Here is a 19973-nt window from a genome sequence, read left to right on the forward strand (position 1 = left end):
ACAAAAACACCAAATTCCTAAATGTTAGGACAGCACATCTTAATTTTTTAAACAATAAATAATATTAATAACCAATATTTACAAGACAAAATAAAAATAAAAATCTACGAGTGTGGTGTTAATAATGTGAACATAATCAATGTGACATTATCATATTTTAAGGCTATATACTAGATATTAAGAACATTTACAAGTTAATAAGTAATAGCATCATTACGAACACTTCATCATGTATTCTTCTGTACTATAGAAGCAGCTACTCAGGAGGATATTGTTCAAAGCTGTGGTAAATGAACTGACAGGACTAATATATTTAATCTTATTTGGAAGCTTATTATACAATTTGATTCCAACAGAGTCTACATGTCTCAAGGCAATGGTTTTACTCTTGTGCTCGGTAAAAATATTATTTCTTGTTCGCGTCTGATAATTGTGTTTGTCAAAATTCCTTCTGAAGTGATCAATATTTTTTTTTCATTTGTAGAATGCATTGCATGACGTATATGCTTGGTACTGGAGTATCCTTAGTCTCTTAAATAATGGTCTCCAATGATCTAACCTGTTACGTCTCAATATACGTAATTCTAATAGCTCATTTCTGTATTCGAAAAATAACATCAAGATTTGATTTGTGGCAGCCCCAGAGAACAATAGCATAAGTGATGACTGAATGGAAATATCCAAAATATGCTATTATAACATATTCTTCACTACAACTACTAGACAAAATCCTTCAGGCAAAACAAACAGAACTCAGAGATTTCCCTATGTTTAATATGACAATCTCATCTTAGTTTTTCATCTGTATGGGCACCTAAAAGTTTTGTGATCAACGTATTTTCAATTGCATTTGCACTTAGTATAAGGTTGTGTTTTTTGCAGTTTAATAGAGTGTACTTTCACAGTTTGTTATAGTGTTATAATTTATTTTGAAATTGTGTGTTTAACAGACTGAGAAGCTTTTAAGTTACATTTAAAACGGGGAGTGATGATTCACATCGGTACTGAGAAAGTGTGTATAGAGTTTCGTAACATTGGCTGCAATAATGCTGAAGCAGATTGACTCTTACTGGGAGGTCTACATAACAGCCTTTTCCGATGTTAAATATAGCTATTCTGCAATCCAAGGAATGTGCAAGAAGCGCGATTTCTTGATATCAAAGAACAGGATCAGTGCTGTATTAAATATTTTAAAAAGGCAAAGGATGTCTGGGCTTAATTCTAGAGGGGAAAAACCAGGCAAATCCATGACCAGCCACCAGCTGTACACCAGAAGTGGTGAGGAAAGTGAAGGCCTCTGTCCCAGTTGTCTTAGGTGGGGTAACCCTGCCCCCACAAAGGACTATCACTTCTGTGCATTTGGACTCCTTGAAAGGGCCTTAGGAAATAGACGCCCATGCACTATCAATGACCTTTGGTGGTCCCCTCAGTAAGAGGAACCATTCTTGAACTAATCGCGATGTGTTGATCATGATGTATAACAACGGCAAGATGAAGCACCCGCATGGAAGGGACAATAATATTTTCCAAAATGTGTACATATTGACTGGTGGTAAGATGTTGCTCGATTCTATGCCACATCCTTATCCTGCGAGTGTTCATCCAGTGCCAAAATTCCACAGATACACAGCCAGAGCACTGATGCTCGGCGATGTATGCTGGATTATGTCGGATGCTGAAAGGATGAAACACACGTGCCGGCCATCGGTTAAATAAGTGCATGATTGATTATCCAGAAAATTTATTATCTGGAACACCCTTGGTCCCAATTAATCCAGATAATCAATGTTCTTCTGTACAAAATTGTGGTCAATGCAACATTGTTTATCATCTCCTGCTTCTTATCATCAAATCATAATTTAGCTCATATCTTTCTTTTATTTCACATAGGATACCAATGATATTTTCAGTTGCTTTTATGCTTCCTCTCTTAAACTGAGTCTGTCTGTCTGTCTGTCTGTCTGTCTGTCTGTCTGTCTGTCTGTCTGTCTGTCTGTCTGTCTGTCTGTCTGTCTGTCTGTCTGTCTGTCTGTCTGTCTGTCTGTCTGTCTGTCTGTCTGTCTGTCTGTCTGTCTGTCTGTCTGTCTGTCTGTCTGTCTGTCTGTCTGTTAGTCATCAGCCCATATTTTGGTTGTTTCCTTAAGTAGCACCACCAAAGGTTATGCAATTATATGGACACTGCAAAATACGAAGGCGGCACCAAAATGAGGCTTAGTAGGCAGGATGAGGATTGAGGTAGTTCACCATTCAATTACTTTATAGGAGTTCTGTTGTGGGTATAGTAATATTCTGGCAAATGTTATACATTATGAAGGCATGTAAGATATTGGCTTTCAAGTATTCTTATTGTGCTGGACCCTTAACTGTGAGCCAGTTCTCTTTATTATATCACATGAGGTAATATACCTCTTAGTGTGGGTTAATATTTTTAGTTCAGGCTAGACAGCAATGTTATTGTGTTTATTGCAATTATGTTAAGTTCTACATAATTATTGTAAATTACATTCTCTTAATGATTTTCTCTGTATCCTTGTGTGCTATTCATTTTATATTAAAATCAACCAGATATATATAAGACATGACATAGTCCTGTGAAGTAAGTGGTGCCATGAATTAGTAGATGAGTGTATTTATATCTAGGTGAATGCATTCTAATTTGGTCTAAATGTTTTAGGAGCTGTTCCTTCTCAGTTTCCAAACTGCCCAGAGTACAGGACTTGTCTGATACCACATCTGCCCACTGAGAAGCTACAGATGATAGGCGTTGTCGAGTAGATAATGAAAGTTTAGCCAAGGCTCATGCTCAAAGTTTATGGACCTATCAAGATCATGTCAGAAATGTTTTTGTCAAGAACTTCCAGGAATTAAAAGAAAAATCAAGGTCAATATCGGTAAAACAAGACTGGTACTGCATTGAAAAGAAACAGTGTGTTTACCTCATTTTAATCAAGGAAGAGCCTAACCCAGATCTTCATTGCTGTGCTAAAGTCAGCTGAGGGGCTGAGGCTTTCTCATTTTTTAGTACAATACTATTATTAATTACTGAGTTCATGAACCTATATGAATTCCATTGAAAGGAAATTCTTTCAGTAGTAAACATTCTTATTTGAGTAATTGTGAATTTAATTATGAATTTCCTCTTCCAGCATTATAACCTATTCACACTCTGGTTATGAATTTTCTCTTGGAGAAAGTAGGCCTACTCCTTCCAGTTTTTATTATTGCATGTAATGAATGTAACATGTACCTGTGAAAAAATGGAGATTAATTACTTAACTGATCTCATATGTGTCATATCTATACAATGCTGCTGGTCCATAAAGCATGAAATGAGTAATTCATTGTGTGTTATGCTACATTTTTATTAATGTAATGGCAGGGATGCAAGTTCTTAATATGGTTTCTTGATTTTAACAATATTACTATTCACAGAGATTTCCGTTTATATTTTCCTATTATGTTCACCTCATGTCCATTTCAATTTTAAGCAACCTGGTGAAGTTAAATTGAAAACAATTTCAGAAAGTGTCTGGGTGAAGGTCATTTTAAATGTTATCAGAATTGGCATGCTACTTTTCAAATTTAAGTTCATATATTTTAATAAGTTGTTTTATTTCCAGTTTAATTTCAATTTTTCCCCTATTCTGGTTATTTGAATCAGGGTCCAGAATAATATGAGTAAATTTATATACACTAGGGAATGCGAAAATAATTTTGATGACTTGAACAAACTATTGTTGGCATCTACTTTAATCATTCCCTTTGCATAATAGCCAAATTGTGTGAGCTCTCCATCCCCATAATTTATATTAGGCTTCTATTGTAAAAAATGTTTACCTGTTTTCATAAGCAACAACACTGAGCATTACAGCTTGTATGTTCCTGGACTGCTACTAATATACTGTAAGAGGTAGTTTATATGTTATTATTTTTATTTAATAGCTTTTGCTGTACTTACAAGTTGTTTTTGATCTTTTATCTTTCACCAGCAAGTTCAGTTTTGTAAAAGGAACTGATCATTTTTGACTCTTAAATATACAAAAGAAAGTGTCATATAGGCATATTATTAAAGTTGTTCAGTATTAAGACTTCAAAAACCGAATTCTATTCTTTCTTGCATTTTTAATTTGTTCTTCCTATTTATTACGGTATATTACTAATTTCAGTTCCGATATGCGCGACTACGAGAAAGAATATTCGTAAAATGTAGTTTAACCAGTGTATTTTCCAATCATCGTAAGGAACTCTTGCATTATTGTAGTGAAAAAGTAACCTATTGAAATTATTTAAATTTTGTGTGTGTGCGTTCCATTTAGTGCTATTTGTATATTGGTGTTTAGTGCTTGTTGGTAGAAATTGGAAGTAGTATTATTTATTTGTATTTTATAACAAGTAATTCATTCGATGTTCAGTAGACTACGTTTTCTAGGTGAAGTAGTCTAGCTAGGTGTACTTTGTTTCGAATTTAGGCTTAGGAATTACTTTAAGTGTGTGCCATTTCACCGTTCTATAGTTACTATATTTGGAACAAAAATGGCGCTTCGGCTATTAGCGGGTCAGAATAAAAACAATTAACAGCTGTATGAACTGAAGAGATGATAAATTCAACCGGCAATCACAGAAGGAATTTTTTTTTTAGAAGGCAGTGCGAAAGAATGACGAGAGCGGATTATTTAAATCCATTATTGAAAAAAAATCTTCCATTAAAGAAAGGATTCTTAATTGAGCACTACACCAAGAAAGACGGAATCGCGTAAAGAAACCCAGTAATAATTGGAGAGTTTAGTCTACTGTTAGAGATAAGATCAAGTCCACGATAACCCGCCGAACACCAGCTGTAATTGACATATACGTGAGATAAGAGACCAGCTGAAAAGAAACGTCAAGTTGGAGCTTCACTACGTCACGGTTGGGCTCGGAACATTTTATTTGCCCGATACTGCATAACATCAAGAGAACTGAAGTAGACGGAACAGAGTGCAATCCTTAAAGCACATAAAATTCATAACGTTTCGGCGAGCAAGGCAGTTTGAAACAAGACGATATTTAGAGTCTTATAGGCAAATTAAGCGGAACAGAAAACAAATATACTGACCACATTAGCATTACTAAGCAGATTACCATGTATAAATCCACTAATGCCTTGTATTATTCTGTCCTTGATGCAATGGAGGCCGTCATGATGTTCTAAGAAGCTGAGGCGAGGACTACTCTGGCTATGGTAACGCTTGACGAGATGGATGATCCAGGAGGATAATAGTCAGCTGTGATGACGAGATGATTCCTTATTACTTAAGCCGAACCAGGGAGCAAGACCTACCATCCCATGACGATCAACAGCGAAATGGAAGTCAGATCCAATAAGCAAAGATAAGTCCCCATTTAAGTCGTATCGTAAGTAGAAAACCTTATTCTTTGGGTTAATGTATAATATATGTAGTAACATTTTGTGTGCGTAATTAATATACGTGTGTGTGTTCACAAGGAAATAAGTATTCATCCAAAGTTACCGTAAATTCCAAACATAGGCGTTAAAGCACCAGTGAAATGCCGTTCGTAAATCTGTCAATATGAGAGTGGAGAAGTGATTGATATTTTTCATAATTTGTTGTCAGTGAAATATTAGAGTATTATGAGGAACCTAATATTTATATGCATGATGGTTTTGACTAAGAGCAAGCGTAAAGATCGTATTTAGGGAGTATTACAAGGAAATTTGATGGCACAATTTTAAGGTTACAGTGTACTATTTATTTGATACTATGACAGTAATGGTAATGAATATATATATGTGCAGGTGATAGTACATATGTTGTGTTTTGATGGAATGAGTGCTTCAATTATAAATGCTACGCGATAATGGAAGTGTTAAATAATGAATATAGTTAGCATATGAATTGCTAGTGTATTTTGATGGTGATAGTTACTGTTATTTAAGGTGTCGGTCATAGTATTTCTTCGAGAAATGGTAGTATGTGTGGGTTGCACATGCTAAGGTGTCGGAGGTGAAACGTACTGTTTCTGATTACTATTTTATTCTCTAATATATATATATATGATACAGTTTAGGATACGATCTTAATGCCATCACTAAAGAATTAATTGAATAAGTAGGATCTTCGAAGAGCCGAGAGATCACTTACGTAAACATTTAGACCTTCACTGACATAACTACGAATGTTTTCATATATTCTCACTTACGGCAAGTCAGCTTACGATTTATTTATTTTCTTTTGGAGCAATATTAGACATCACTGGTAACTTAGACTTTCATATGTGGATTTTAGATGAGGATAGAGTCTTCCTATGTGTCAGTTTTTCCACACATGGTATTTCGTTGGAATATTAATCGTAATATACTTGGAAATGTTATGGTAAGTCATATACGCACTTTAGCTGAAATTTAACCATGAATTAAAGGAATAATTGAATAATTTAGCAATGTAATCCTTACGATGGAAATAATTTGAAGATGCTTACGACTTAAAGTGGACTTAGTTTTGCTTATATGGAGGCTAGTTGGTACAAAATATGAAACATTGAACAAATTGAAACTTCGAATAGAGTAAATACCTAAGGATCAGACAGTAATCCTTTCACACGATTTTTCTACTGTGCGTGGACATTGAGATGAACTGTTTTCAACCGAGTGATATACATTTCTGTAATTGTATGCGAATTTAATTCAAGCAATTGAATTTTGATGATTTCGAGAAGCAACTTAGCTTGATATTCAGAGATTCCAGATCTTAATTAATTAATTAATTAATTGAGTGATTAATTATTGGCCATTTTCTTTGCGTTTTCCTCATTTTCCAATTGAACTTTAATTTGAATTGTATATAGTAGGAATATAGTTTATTTTACTTAGAACTTTCGGATGCATCCAAATAATTCATTCATTACAAACATTATAATAATTATAATTATTGCAATTATCCAACTTTTTCAATTATGTTGAGTAATTTTACTTATTATATAATTTAATTATTTTTCTTTTCATTTGAATCCCTTGGAAACTACTTAGTTATAATACAATTTTTCGATAGGCTAAGATTATGAGTCAGATGAATAAGGCCTAAGTTCATTATTTTATTTATTTATCAGAGGTTTTCCCAAACCTATTTCTTCAAGTCAGCACCAATATATGATTGAGAAACTGATTGAATAGGAAACCTGCTATACTGTATAAATGATTTTCAAGGTAATCAACGTTTATTCCAATTCATCCATAAATCAATTTATGAATAAAAGCTGAGTAGAGTAATATTGAATTCTTTCAATGTCTACTTAGAATAGATACTAGATATAAGCTTGGAATGATTAATTTTCATTGCGATCATGATGATATCATGTACAGTGTACTTGACAAGCCACGATAATCTGATTTTTGCGATAAAATTTGGTGTCAAAAATATACGGTAACCGACTAATAGCGTGTTGAAGACGTTCATCTACGTAGGTTGGTATTTACCGTAGGCCGTCGGTGTTCTTTCTCACGCGGAACTCACAACCCAAGAATATTCGGCAGATGAAAGTATTATCTAGAGCTAGTCTGGAAACTCGTGTAATCAACCTGGACGCGGGATGGTGCATGTAGTTAATTGGCTGCCCAACTGCGGGGCAATTCAAGAGAAAGACACCGTGGCAGTAAAGGGTCGCCAAAACTTGTAGTTAAATTGGTGCCATGCGAAATGAGGTAAAGGTGTACACGAATGGTCGCCAATTGTAGATAAATTGTCGCCCATACGTGTAGCAAATAGAGAAAGACACCGTGGGAGTAATCTGTGGCAAATATAGGAGGACACTGTGGAGCAAAATGTTGCTAAAACATGTAGTAATTGATGCCGCATTAGTGGAATAATTCAAGAGAAAAACACCGTGGGAGAGAGATGTTGGTTATCAAACCATATTCATATGATGCTACGTCATATTCAGAATGAAGAGAAAGATATTAAGGTCAAGAAATGGAGTTGTTGAGTATTGTAGAATTACACAAACATGTGGCAATTTCAAATTTTACTGAAAGAGCCTTGATAAGAAGGAAAGGTATATTTTAGGAGTTGATTCACAGAAGATTTTGAATGTATGGACCAGATGATGGAGTGAAAATGGAGGTATCATGCAAAATTTAGTCATATCTGATAAAAAAATTGTCGTTTGACCAGATATTATATTGGGATCGAAGAAAGCACAGCAGAACAGTGGACTGTGAAATCGAATAGATGCCCAGTAATAATAATAATCAGAAGTAAAAGGGGAGAGAAACGGATGGATGAGAGGAAGAAAATATTTCAGGATGGCTGGAAATAATCGAATTTCTGTCCAGAGGAAGCTGAAGTAGAATATGAGGACTTTATAATTGTAAATATAAAACATTGTAAGTGGATGTAAGGGATGTTACTAACATGTTGGTCACCATTTATTATGAAATAACTTAGATATAGGAAGTAGATGATAAGTTGAGTTATTTGATTTTTTTTTTAATTATTTAGGCCAGAATTAGGATTTGGAATCTTAGTCATTAAGGTAAATGTTTCATATTTTGTGGAGTAATTGGGTCATCCTCGTAAGCAAAGCCTAGTCAGAGTAGTTAAGCCTATATTTAAGCATTGTATCAGTACAGTTGAGTGAGTAAGGATAAGAATATTTGTGAATATTGAACTATAGAGGAATTAGGGCAGAATTAGAGTATTTTCTGAAATAATAGAGAATTCGGAGATAATACGTAAAAGTAAAGATGTCAACATTGAGTCAATTAAAAGCACAATTTGAAGAGTACCAGAGAGTACAGGAGGAGAAGCAAGAAAAATACCAGAAAGAGCAGAAAGAAGAGCGACAGGGAATGTTGCAAGCCATAAAGCAAATGATGGAAGAAAACCGAAAGCGCGATAAGGAAGAACAGGAAGAGAAGGAGAGAAAACAGAAGGAAGAACAGGAAGAGAAGGAGAGGAAGCAAGAAGAAAAACATAAACAAATGATGGAAGAAATTATTAATAAACAGGAAGAAAAGGAGAAGAGGCAAGAAGAAAAACATAAGCAAATAATGGAAGAAATTATTAATAAACAGGAAGAAAAGGAGAAGAAGCAAGAAGAGAAGCAGAAGCAGATGATGGAGGAGATGAAGCGGATGAAGGAGGAGATGAAGGAAGAGATGAAGAAAGGTCATCAAGAACAGAAGGAAGAATTGATCAAATATCAGAAGAAGATGGAAGAGGTAACTAGGGAACGAGAAAGAAAACACAGAATAATGGTAATGGAGATAAAGGAAGAAATCTTGAAAGTACGATCAACTGCAAACGAGATCATTAACACTATGGATGAATGGAGAGCCGAAATTAAAGGAGGAATGGAGAAGAAAGAAGAACATGAAAATCAACGAAGATCATCACAAGAAGAAGCTGGGAAACCGGAGGAGAAGAAAGAAGAAGATGTTGAAAACCGAGAAGAAAAACTACTGAAAATAATTGAACAACCGAAGGAGAAACAACGAGAACTATTCAGAGAAGAAATAAGAAGAGAAAAACCAGAAAAACCAGACATACGAGAAGAATGGCAACGAAAGCAGATGAAGCAAATTGCGAGAATGGAGGAGAGACAAAGAAAAAGAAGAAAAATGGAAACCAAGATAGTTCAAGCAGAAATTTGGCAGATGCAGAATCATGTAAACATGCATAAGGCAGATTTGCAAGAAGAAAAGAAAGAAATTCATTTACTTGAGGCTAGCACAGTACTGACCAAACGATTCATAAGAAAACCGAAGGTTACTTCAAAGAAATGGCAAGCAAATACGTATGAAGAGAAAGAACCATGTTCAAAGGTGAAAACGAAAGCAAGAAGAGAAGAAGACGAACGAAAGTGGACGTCAAGATTACCAGACGGAAGGAGAAGAATGTTAACTTATCTATAGAAAGACAAGGAGAATGTTGAAAACGCAATGAAAAATTCCAAAATTCATAGTTATTACACGAGTAGACTCGTGGGAAATCAATCCTTATATTAGTAAGGAAGCCAGCAATCTCGAACGTATCCACTAAAATATTTGCAAAGTTCATATATTTATTCGATGGACCATTTGTTATACATCGGTCATTTGGAAACAACGCTTATGAAGTTCACGATCTGAATGGTAGAAGTAAAGGAATACACAATGCGGCAAATATTAAGTTATATTACAAGGAACAAAGGGATTAGGATCCATCAAATGATGTAGTTAAATAAGGAATGAGAAGTGGAATGGCTTATGAGAAGAACGAAATAATCCATTTAAAAAAAAAACTTACAGTAATGCTCTCAAAATTTTAACTGTGAACAGTGAAAAGTCCCATTTATGATCTTAGAAATATATAGGATAAATATATAGCAAGCCATATATTTAAGTCAACGTGGGAGGAGTAAATGTGCCATTTCACCGTTCTATAGTTACTATATTTGGAACAAAAATGGCGCTTCGGCTATTAGCGGGTCAGAATAAAAACAATTAACAGCTGTATGAACTGAAGAGATGATAAATTCAACCGGCAATCACAGAAGGAATTTTTTTTTAGAAGGCAGTGCGAAAGAATGACGAGAGCGGATTATTTAAATCCATTATTGAAAAAAAATCTTCCATTAAAGAAAGGATTCTTAATTGAGCACTACACCAAGAAAGACGGAATCGCGTAAAGAAACCCAGTAATAATTGGAGAGTTTAGTCTACTGTTAGAGATAAGATCAAGTCCACGATAACCCGCCGAACACCAGCTGTAATTGACATATACGTGAGATAAGAGACCAGCTGATAAGAAACGTCAAGTTGGAGCTTCACTACGTCACGGTTGGGCTCGGAACATTTTATTTGCCCGATACTGCATAACATCAAGAGAACTGAAGTAGACGGAACAGAGTGCAATCCTTAAAGCACATAAAATTCATAACGTTTCGGCGAGCAAGGCAGTTTGAAACAAGACGATATTTAGAGTCTTATAGGCAAATTAAGCGGAACAGAAAACAAATATACTGACCACATTAGCATTACTAAGCAGATTACCATGTATAAATCCACTAATGCCTTGTATTATTCTGTCCTTGATGCAATGGAGGCCGTCATGATGTTCTAAGAAGCTGAGGCGAGGACTACTCTGGCTATGGTAACGCTTGACGAGATGGATGATCCAGGAGGATAATAGTCAGCTGTGATGACGAGATGATTCCTTATTACTTAAGCCGAACCAGGGAGCAAGACCTACCATCCCATGACGATCAACAGCGAAATGGAAGTCAGATCCAATAAGCAAAGATAAGTCCCCATTTAAGTCGTATCGTAAGTAGAAAACCTTATTCTTTGGGTTAATGTATAATATATGTAGTAACATTTTGTGTGCGTAATTAATATACGTGTGTGTGTTCACAAGGAAATAAGTATTCATCCAAAGTTACCGTAAATTCCAAACATAGGCGTTAAAGCACCAGTGAAATGCCGTTCGTAAATCTGTCAATATGAGAGTGGAGAAGTGATTGATATTTTTCATAATTTGTTGTCAGTGAAATATTAGAGTATTATGAGGAACCTAATATTTATATGCATGATGGTTTTGACTAAGAGCAAGCGTAAAGATCGTATTTAGGGAGTATTACAAGGAAATTTGATGGCACAATTTTAAGGTTACAGTGTACTATTTATTTGATACTATGACAGTAATGGTAATGAATATATATATGTGCAGGTGATAGTACATATGTTGTGTTTTGATGGAATGAGTGCTTCAATTATAAATGCTACGCGATAATGGAAGTGTTAAATAATGAATATAGTTAGCATATGAATTGCTAGTGTATTTTGATGGTGATAGTTACTGTTATTTAAGGTGTCGGTCATAGTATTTCTTCGAGAAATGGTAGTATGTGTGGGTTGCACATGCTAAGGTGTCGGAGGTGAAACGTACTGTTTCTGATTACTATTTTATTCTCTAATATATATATATGATACAGTTTAGGATACGATCTTAATGCCATCACTAAAGAATTAATTGAATAAGTAGGATCTTCGAAGAGCCGAGAGATCACTTACGTAAACATTTAGACCTTCACTGACATAACTACGAATGTTTTCATATATTCTCACTTACGGCAAGTCAGCTTACGATTTATTTATTTTCTTTTGGAGCAATATTAGACATCACTGGTAACTTAGACTTTCATATGTGGATTTTAGATGAGGATAGAGTCTTCCTATGTGTCAGTTTTTCCACACATGGTATTTCGTTGGAATATTAATCGTAATATACTTGGAAATGTTATGGTAAGTCATATACGCACTTTAGCTGAAATTTAACCATGAATTAAAGGAATAATTGAATAATTTAGCAATGTAATCCTTACGATGGAAATAATTTGAAGATGCTTACGACTTAAAGTGGACTTAGTTTTGCTTATATGGAGGCTAGTTGGTACAAAATATGAAACATTGAACAAATTGAAACTTCGAATAGAGTAAATACCTAAGGATCAGACAGTAATCCTTTCACACGATTTTTCTACTGTGCGTGGACATTGAGATGAACTGTTTTCAACCGAGTGATATACATTTCTGTAATTGTATGCGAATTTAATTCAAGCAATTGAATTTTGATGATTTCGAGAAGCAACTTAGCTTGATATTCAGAGATTCCAGATCTTAATTAATTAATTAATTAATTGAGTGATTAATTATTGGCCATTTTCTTTGCGTTTTCCTCATTTTCCAATTGAACTTTAATTTGAATTGTATATAGTAGGAATATAGTTTATTTTACTTAGAACTTTCGGATGCATCCAAATAATTCATTCATTACAAACATTATAATAATTATAATTATTGCAATTATCCAACTTTTTCAATTATGTTGAGTAATTTTACTTATTATATAATTTAATTATTTTTCTTTTCATTTGAATCCCTTGGAAACTACTTAGTTATAATACAATTTTTCGATAGGCTAAGATTATGAGTCAGATGAATAAGGCCTAAGTTCATTATTTTATTTATTTATCAGAGGTTTTCCCAAACCTATTTCTTCAAGTCAGCACCAATATATGATTGAGAAACTGATTGAATAGGAAACCTGCTATACTGTATAAATGATTTTCAAGGTAATCAACGTTTATTCCAATTCATCCATAAATCAATTTATGAATAAAAGCTGAGTAGAGTAATATTGAATTCTTTCAATGTCTACTTAGAATCGATACTAGATATAAGCTTGGAATGATTAATTTTCATTGCGATCATGATGATATCATGTACAGTGTACTTGACAAGCCACGATAATCTGATTTTTGCGATAAAATTTGGTGTCAAAAATATACGGTAACCGACTAATAGCGTGTTGAAGACGTTCATCTACGTAGGTTGGTATTTACCGTAGGCCGTCGGTGTTCTTTCTCACGCGGAACTCACAACCCAAGAATATTCGGCAGATGAAAGTATTATCTAGAGCTAGTCTGGAAACTCGTGTAATCAACCTGGACGCGGGATGGTGCAAGTGTTAATATTAACTTTTAAAACAATATTTTTAAATATCTGTAGGTTCGTTGGTAATATACTTACAAAGGCAGATTATCATAAGGAGTTGTAACCCATTGTAATTTCCGCCGCTACTTTTCCGATATTTCGTACAGATATCCGTTCAAACTATCACGAAGGTAATAATTTATTACATTAAATAACACGATAAGCCTGTAAACATCGATTTAAAGAGAAGTTCAAGAGAATTCACGGTAATTTCACTGGATAATTACGGTACTTAACAGTTTCTTGGATTGTTGACGATTGTTGCTACAAGCACATGATAGTAGTGTAAATAAATACAAAGTCAGCTGATTCATTATTCCGATAATTTGTAGTCTTAGTTCCCTGCATACTCTGTACTTTCCACCTTCGTTTATTCATCGAGTAAAAGTTAATAATCAAATTCCTATATCCCAATAATATTGCACTTCAAGCCCCCGGCGTGGTTTTGACAGAAATTATGGTAGGCAACCTCTTATTCTCAGCATTTAAGGACACTTTTATTCTCCGCCCCGCGTAGTAGGGAAAATAATATTAATCCACCAGCGGTAAAAGTTCATATAACCACACTTCAGCTGAAAATTGTAGTGTAGATACACTGTAGTATAGATACGTAGCCTACATTTAGATAGTGCCGTATCTTGCCTGCTATACTCGTGTGTTATCTTTCATGTGTATCTATTAGAGCGTAGTACTAATATAATTTGTCTAAGCATTTAGCGTTGTTGGTAATCTTTGAGTACAGTAGTTCTTGCAAATTTCATTTCTGTTTGTGCTTAGTAGTGACATACGGTACCGGTATCGTAATTAGGATACGTCTGAAAGTAGTTTAAAAATTACTGTTGTATACTGTACAGTAGTATACGAGTAATTTAGAATTTAGTGTGCTTATTGTATTATTGTAAAATATTTGTGTAGTACTGGTGTAGTAGAGGTATCCGTAGAAACTCTTACTAAAATTCTGTTGTTGTAATTAGGATAGGCTTAGTTGCAGTTTGGAATTGTGTAGTTCTTGTGTATTACTTTCGATATTCAGAAATTAACATCAATTTTTATCCTGTTATGGGTTGCAGGCAAAGGAGATTGCAGGCTAAGGGCTCTATTCAGGATCATAATTCAGGACAGGTGTCTGTGCGAAATCGGTACGAGTCACTCCAGGTAGAACAACAGAGTGAAGATGAGGGACAGGGACCTGTTGCTGAGATGTGTGGAAGTAGGAGGAAGGGAAAAGATAGGAAACGGAAAGGTAGAGTACGACTAAGTAGTATTGTAGTGTAGTCGTATATTAATTACCGTATTGTTGTGTGATATTTGAGTACTATCCCCGACAGTATATCCCTCCGTTCTTTTATTTTTTGCAAATGAGTTATTTTATTTTTATTTTCATTTTTTCCGTAAAGAATGGCTAAGGAGCGCGAGTGTACGAACTGTGGGTGTGGCGAGGCGTTGAGGGGTATGAGGGAGTAGTTGGAGAGTTTGAGGGAGATAATTAGGATTCTCACAGAAGACAGGAAGGAAGATAGGACTCCCTCAAACAATGTACAGGTTACAGTAGGTGTACAAGAGGGAGGGGTAGGAAGGGGGGGAGTTGTAGAAGACAGGTGGTCTAATATTCTAAGGGGAAGGAGATTGCAGGCCAAGGGCTCTATTCAGGATCAGAATTCAGGACAGGTGTCTGTGCGAAATCGGTACGAGTCACTCCAGGTAGAACAACAGAGGGAAGATGAGGGACAGGTAACTGTTGCTGAGATGTGTGGAAGTAGGAGGAAGGGAAAAGGTAGGAAAGGGAAAGGTAGAGTAGAGGATAGGAAAAGGCAGGTGGAACAGGGTCATGGGAAAGAGAAAAGGGAGGAGGAAATAGCTTCTGCAGCTATCAGGGAATATAGGGCTGACCAGGAGGGGAGGGGATCAAATGAAGTGGGTAGAGTTGAGGCTCTGGTCATGGGGGATTCCATCGTTAGACACGTGGGGAAAGTGTGTGGAGGAAAGGGAACCAGGGTAGAATGTTATCCAGGAATTAGGTGAGGCAGATGTTGAGGAAAGTAGAAGAGAGGGAGGAGGGGAAGAAGGTGGTAGTGTTTCACGTTGGTACCAACAACGTAAGGCAAGCTGATATAAGTACCAACATAGTTGGAGATGTGTGGGATCTGGTAAATGCAGCACGGGTGAAGTTTAAGAAAGCAGAGATTGTTATTAGTGGAATACTGTGTAGGAGGGATACTGACTGGAGGGTGATTGGGGATTTAAATGAGACTATGGAGTGGGTATGTGAGAAACTGGGAGTGAAATTTCTAGATCCTAATGGGTGGGTAGGAGATAGGGATCTGCACTCAGATGGCCTTCACATAAACCGCAGTGGTACATATAAGTTAGGAAATTTGTTTAGAAGGGTTACAGGGAGATACATTCAGGGAAACAGTGTGGCGTTGGGAACGGTGTTAAGGGAACAGGGGACTGGAAATCAAGTAGGGATGACATAAAAATATTAGTGCTCAACTGTAGAAGTATTGTAACGAAAGGAATAGAATTAAGTAATTTAATAGATATATACTTACAAAGATAGTGTAATAGGAGTTGAATCATGGCTGAGAAATGATATAATGGATGCAGAAATTTTCTCACGGAACGGCAGGGTGTATCGTAGAGATAGGATAGGAATGGTAGGAGGGGGAGAATTCATTCTGATGAAAGAAGAATTTGTAAACTACGAAAAAGTTAAAGATGAGACTCATGAAATTCTAGGTGTAAGGCTCATTTCTAAAGATAACAGGCAACTTGATATATTTGGAGTGTACAGACCGGGAAAGGGTAGCAATGACATGGATTCAGAATTATTTTATAAGATAATCAGCTATGTAGAAAACGACACAGAAAGAAATGTGATTGTAGCGGGGATCTGAATTTACCAGATGTCAATTGGGAAGGAAATGCGAACGACAGGAAGCATGACCAACAAATGGCAAATAAGTTCATATGGGAAGGACAGCTGAATCAGAAAGTGATGGAATAAACCAGAGGGAAAAATATCATGGATGTGGTGCTGATAAAACTAAAATGAGCTCTATAGGGAAACTGAAGTAATAGATGGTATTAGTGATCATGAAGCTGTTTTTGTCGTAGTCAAAAATGAATGTGATAGAAAGGAAGGTCTTAAAAGTAGGACTATTAGACAGTACCATATGAATGATAAAGCCGGCATGAGGCAGTTTCTAAAAAGTAAATATGATCGGTGGAAAACGGTAAATAAAAATGTAAACAGACTCTGGGATGGGTTTAAAGAAATTGTTGAGGAATGAAAAAACAAGTTTGTACCTTTAACGGAGGTAAGGAATGGTAAATACCCAACTTATTATAATAGACAAATAAAGAGACTAAGAAGGAGGTGCAGACTGGAAAGAAATAGAGTTAGAAATGGCTGTGGAAGTAATGAGAAATTGAAGGAACTTACTAGAAAATTGAATCTAGCAAAGAAGGCAGCTAAGGATAACATGATGGCAATCATAATTGGCAATCATACAAATTTTAGTGAAGAAGGGTATGTATAGGTATTTTCAAGCAGAAACTGGTTCCAAGAAGGACACTCCAGGAATAATTAATGAACAAGAGGAGTGTGTATGTGAGGATCTTCAAAAAGCAGAAGTGTTCAGTCAGCAGTATGTAAAGATTGTTGGTTACAAGGAAAATGTCGAGATAGAGGAGGAGACTAAGGCAATGAAGTATTAAAATTTACATATGATAACAATGACATTTACAATAAGATACAAAAGTTGAAAACTAGAAAAGCGTCTGGAATTGATCAGATTTCTGGGGATATACTAAAGACAATGGGTTGGGATATAGTACCATATCTGAGGTACTTATTTGATTATTGTTTGGTCGGAGGAGCTATGCCAGATGAATGGAGAGTTGCTATTGTACCCGCTGTGTATAAAGGAAAGGGTGATAGACATAAAGCTGAAAATTACAGGCCAGTAAGTTTGACATGCATTGTATGTAAGCTTTGGGAAGGCATTCTTTCTGATTATATTAGACATGTTTGTGAATATTTTTTTTGCTAGGGGCTTTACGTCGCACCGACACAGATAGGTCTTATGGCGACGATGGGATAGGAAAGGCCTAGGAGTTGGAAGGAAGCGGCCGTGGCCTTAATTAAGGGACAGCCCCAGCATTTGCCTGGTGTGAAAATGGGAAACCACGGAAAACCATCTTCAGGGCTGCCGATAGTGGGATTCGAACCTACTATCTCCCGGATGCAAGCTCACAGCCGCGCGCCTCTACGAGCACGGCCAACTCGCCCGGTGTTTGTGAAATTAAAAATTGGTTCGATAGAAGGCAGTTCGGTTTTAGGAAAGGTTATTCCACTGAAGCTCAGCTAGTAGGATTCCAGCAAGATAAAGCAGATATCTTGGATTCTGGAGGTCAAATGCACTGTATCGCGATTGACCTGTCTAAAGCATTTGATAGGGTGGATCATGGGAGACTACTGGCAAAAATGAGTGCAAGTGGACTAGACAAAAGAGTGACTGAATGGGTTGCTATATTTCTAGAAAATAGATCTTAGAGAATTAGAGTAGGTGAAGCTTTATCTGACGCTGTAATAATTAAGAGGGGAATTCCTCAAGGCAGTATTATCGGACCTTTATGTTTTCTTATATATATAAATGATATGAGTAAAGGAGTGGAATCGGGGGTAAGACTTTTTGCGGATGATGTTATTCTGTATAGAGTAATAAATAATTTACAAGATTCTGAGCAACTGCAACGTGACCTCGATAATGTTGTGAGATGGACAGCAGGCAATGGTATATTGATAAACGGGGTTAAAAGTCAGGTTGTGAGTTTCACAAATAGAAAAAGTCCTCTCAGTTTTAATTACTGCGTTGATGGGGTGAAAGTTCCTGTTGGGGATCTTTGTAAGTATCTAGGTGTTAATATAAGGAAAGACCTTCATTGGGGTAATCACATAAATGGGATTGTAAATAAAGGGTACAGATCTCTGCACATGGTCATGAGGGTGTTTAGGGGCTGTAGTAAGGATGTAAAGGAGAGAGCATATAAGTCTCTGGTAAGACCCCAACTAGAGTATGGTTCCAGTGTATGGGACCCTCACCAGGATTACCTGATTCAAGAATTGGAAAACATCCAAAGAAAAGCAGCTCGATTTGTTCTGGGTGATTTCCGACAAAAAGTAGCGTTACAAAAATGTTGCAAAGTTTGGGTTGGGAAGAATTGAGAGAAAGCAGAAGAGCTGCTCGACTAAGTGGTATGTTTCGAGCTGTCAGGGGAGAGATGGCGTGGAATGACTATTTTTTTTTGCTATTTTGTTTTACGTCGCACCGACACAGATATGTCTTATGGCGACGATGGGAGAGGAAGGGCTTAGGAAGTGGAAGGAAGCGGCCGTGGCCTGAATTAAGGTACAGCCCCGGCATTTGCCTGGCGTGAAAATGGAAAACCACGGAAAACCATCTTCAGGGCTGCCGACAGTGGGGCTTGAACCCACTATCTCCCGATTACTGGATACTGGCCGCATTTAAGCGACTGCAGCTATCGAGCTCGGTGGAATGACTTTAGTAGAGGAATAAGTGAGTGGCGTTTAAAAAGTACGAAAGGTCACAATATGAATGTAAAGTTGGAATTCAAGGGGACAAACTGGGGCAAATATTAATTTATAGGAAGGGGAGTTAGGGATTGGAATAACTTACCAAGGGAGACGTTCAATAAATTTCCAATTTCTTTGAAATCGTTTAGGAAAAGGCTAGGAAAACAACAGATAGGGAATCTGCCACCTGGGCGACTACCCTAAATGCAGATCAGGATTGATTGATTGATTGATTGATTGATTGATTGATTGATTGATTGATTGATTGATTGATTGATTGATTGATTGATTGATTGATTGATTGATTGATTGATTGATTGATTGATTGATTGATTGATTGATTGATTGATTGATTGATTGATTGATTGATTGATTGATTGATTGATTGATTGATTGATTGATTGATTGATTGATTGATTGATTGATTTCTGAAAACACAAGCATATATCTTAGACAATGCCTACGGAAAGTATCCAAAAATTTCTTCTTCAACGCCTTAAATTGTCTCTAGAATATTATGATATACTTCCCAAATACCATTTTGCCTTTGTACCGGGTGTTTCTGCCACTGATGCTATTAACCTTTTATTAACCAATATTACTCTCGCACGCTGTCGGAAAGAACCCTTGATAGCTATAATTTTTGACTTACCTGGGGCTTATGATAATGTTGACCTCCAACTGTTACTTCAAAAATTGCTCCTTTATAACTTCCCGCTCCTCTTTATTAATCTTCTCTTGAACATGTTTTCGCATAAATTACTCAATTAAAACATTTTCCTCATATCAAGGCACGCATGACGTCTACGGGGCTTCCTCAAGGTGATCTCAGTCCTATTTTAT

This window comes from Anabrus simplex, chromosome 1, assembly GCF_040414725.1.
Source record: "Anabrus simplex isolate iqAnaSimp1 chromosome 1, ASM4041472v1, whole genome shotgun sequence".
Classification (NCBI taxonomy): domain Eukaryota; kingdom Metazoa; phylum Arthropoda; class Insecta; order Orthoptera; family Tettigoniidae; genus Anabrus; species Anabrus simplex.